The sequence below is a fragment of the Lathyrus oleraceus genome, chromosome 7, assembly GCF_024323335.1.
Source record: "Lathyrus oleraceus cultivar Zhongwan6 chromosome 7, CAAS_Psat_ZW6_1.0, whole genome shotgun sequence".
NCBI lineage: Eukaryota > Viridiplantae > Streptophyta > Magnoliopsida > Fabales > Fabaceae > Lathyrus > Lathyrus oleraceus.
Genome location: NC_066585.1, coordinates 491,384,743 through 491,387,934, shown reverse-complemented (window position 1 = coordinate 491,387,934; position 3,192 = coordinate 491,384,743). Strand labels below are relative to the sequence as shown.

The window sequence follows — 3,192 nt, the reverse complement described above, 5'->3', positions numbered from 1 at the left end:
AAACTTCAAAAATGCATAACTCTATCATTATAAATCCAAATGACATGTAATTTGTGACCATTTTGAAGGTATTTAAAATAGCTACAACTTTTATGAAGACACTTTTTTAATTTGAAGCTCACATAAAAAGTTAAGCAAAGTGGAATATTGAGATATATGGCTTGACACTTAGAAAAAATTTCAACATGTTGAAATTTCCAAACTTCCACCTCAAAATTCACAATGATCCAAGCTCCAAATGAAAAAGTGTTCAACATCAAACTTGTTCACCTTGATCCAAGCTTTCCGAAGAACCCAAGTTCATGCATTTTGGATAAAGACTGCTAGGTTTGTGATGGCTTTAACAGGGTTGCATCATTGGAAAGAATCAATTATACAAACTTCAGTTCACAATGCCTTGCCATTCAAGCTTCATTCGAACTTCAATTTGAATCATTTTTTAACCTTAATGCATTACATCATGGGCCTGTACATGCCCATGCACTCTGATAACGCGAAAACACATCAGATAATTGCCTTAATTTACACTTAAAGATCACACCATTTCGATTAATATCCCGATTATTGCGCGAGTATTCGTGTTGTTTTTGCAGGTATTTAAATCTCCATGCACTAAAGAGTAAAATGAAGAAAAGGAAGAAAAAGAAGAAGAAACAGGTGAAAAAGCACAGAAAAACAAGAAAAGAAGAGTATGCAGATTTTGCTGATGTGACGACCGTCACAGATTAATGACGCTCGTCATAACCCGGACTGTGACGATCGTCACAGGCCCATGACGAGTGTCACGCGGCCACAATATGCGCTTTGAAATAGTCAGCCACAGGCACCCAAACGTGCCTAAATCTCCTCCAACAAACCTATTCCCACGGATTCCTCACTCAAAACCAAGTCTCCCTTGAATTTCTCAACCACCAAGACCTAAAGGACACTATATAAGGGACCAGAATGGGAAAAATTGGGGACACCTACTTTTACACTTACGCTCTGCACTTTAGTTTTACAGCTTTCTAGCTTTTAGCATTTTCTTTCCAGCAACCTTGTTTCCGTTGCCTTATTTTATTCGCCATTCTTTTTTGAGTTTCCCTTTTTCTACTTAGTTTTCCAGTTAGCCATAGTAGTAGTTTCCTACACTGGGGAACTACTACACTTTATTTAATTTTAATAGTAATTTGTATTGAAGAAGCAAAGCCTACCGACTTGTGGAGGACTGCTCAAGTACTCCAAGAATCGCTATACTCTGTTACTTCGATCTCCAGGTTTTTATTGAATTATTATTGTTATTGCCCATTTATTATTATAAGCATGTTTGCCGCAATGTTGATTTGTTTATGCCTTGTGTTTGCTTTATTTAATATGTCCGGCTAAACTACCGGTATCGGTATGTAGCAACTTAATTTGATGGGATTTAATAATAACCGGTGAAAACCCTTTTTCTCAAATAACCTTTTAGGCTGAAGTTTTTAATCTAAATTTTATTAAATTTATCACAAAAGCGTGAAAAGTTATTTAATACGATTTTTCCACGAGAGTGGGAAATTAACTAAGGTGAGAACCAACAATCGCGAGAGCGTGAGGCTCGAGCTGGATAGTAAAAATTAAGCATTGAGTTTAAAAACAGCGAGAGCACTTTAAAAGCAATTAGAACTTATTTATTTTCAAAAAGTAATTTTGACTTTAAATGGGACAGCGAGAGCGTACATTCTGACTTAAAGTTATAGGCCGAATCAACAACCACGAGAGTGTGAGATAAAGTCTTTTAAATAAACATTTTCTACTGAGAGATATTTGGAATTTAAATTATTCACTGGTGACTTATCGAATCCCTGACAATTAATGCGCTGCATACTGATTCCTTCCATTAATTCTTTCTTAAAACCAAAAATTCCCCTTAGATTTATTATATTACCCCCGAACTTCTACTAATCAATTCCCTTAGCTAAACATAGTGACGTTAGTAACACTAATTTGACCATAGGTCCCTGTGGGATCGATATCTTTTTAAAACTAAAGCGACTAGACTGTGCACTTGCAGTCAAGTACCCGACAGACTATATTATATATATAGCCACTACAAGCATCGAGTTTTTGGCGCCGTTGTCGGGGACCTGTTTTAGTTGAATAATGCGATTCTCTCGTTGCACGGTATAGACTAAGGTAAAAACAAAAACTAATCTTCTCTCCCTTCTTTCCCTGATTGTATGCCAAGTACTCACTCACAAGGCGATAACTTAGCACCACCAATCCCTAAATTAGAGCGTTTATTATACGTGAGACGCCAGATACACGAATATCAACAAAAGTATGGTATTCCCGATATCTCCTTTCCTCCTAAACCAGAAGAAAAACCAAACATGGCTGAAGAAGGACCACAAAATCGTCCTCTTAAATTCTACGCTACCCCGTCTCAACAAGAACCTCACAATAGCATTGCTGCCCCCGCTATTAATCGAAATGATTTCGAGCTGAAACCCTCACTCTTATCAGTCGTCCAACAACATCAATTTGTTGGAAATCCTACGGAAGACCCTAATGAACACCTGACCAAGTTTGTGCAGTACGCCGATACTGTAAAAGCGAATGGTGTATCTCAAGATGCGATAAGACTGCGCCTCTTTCCTTTCTCACTAAGAGACAGAGCTTGGGCTTGGTTGCAATCCTTGCCATCCAACTCCGTTACAACATGGGAAGAACTGAAGAACATTTTCTTATCCCGATACTTTCCGTCGAGCAAAACTGCTATGCTGAGAGCTCAAATCAACGGATTCAGGCAAAAATATGTGGAATCTCTCTATGAAGCGTGGGCGAGATACAAGGACATGATGAGGATATGTCCAGATCACGGTCTCGAAGACTGGGTGATCATTCACACATTTTATAATGGGCTTCTGTATAACACAAGACTTACAATAGACGCTTCCGCGGGCGGTGCACTTATGGATAAGCCATACACCGAAGCCTATCAACTCATTGAAAACATGGCCCAAAACCATTGCCAATGGGGAGGTGAACGAACTCCAGTGGAAAAGTCCCAGAAAAAGGGTGGAATGTACAAAATCAGTAGCCTTGACCATATTCATGCAAAGGTAGATGCCCTTGTCCAAAAATTAGATAACTTGACCATACCACCCGCAGCCACCGTTGCTGCTGTAACTCCAAACTGTGAGTTATGTGGAAACCCTGGACACACTGCAC

General features: G+C 38.8%; 1 non-coding gene across 1 annotated transcript; it reads right to left on the bottom strand.

Annotated features, from left to right (window-relative positions):
* Positions 1-2,738: 2,738 nt before the first annotated feature.
* On the bottom strand, positions 2,739-2,845 carry LOC127109465 (small nucleolar RNA R71). Its single transcript, XR_007796747.1, has one exon. It is a non-coding gene; the product is annotated as a small nucleolar RNA R71 (small nucleolar RNA).
* Positions 2,846-3,192: the final 347 nt, after the last annotated feature.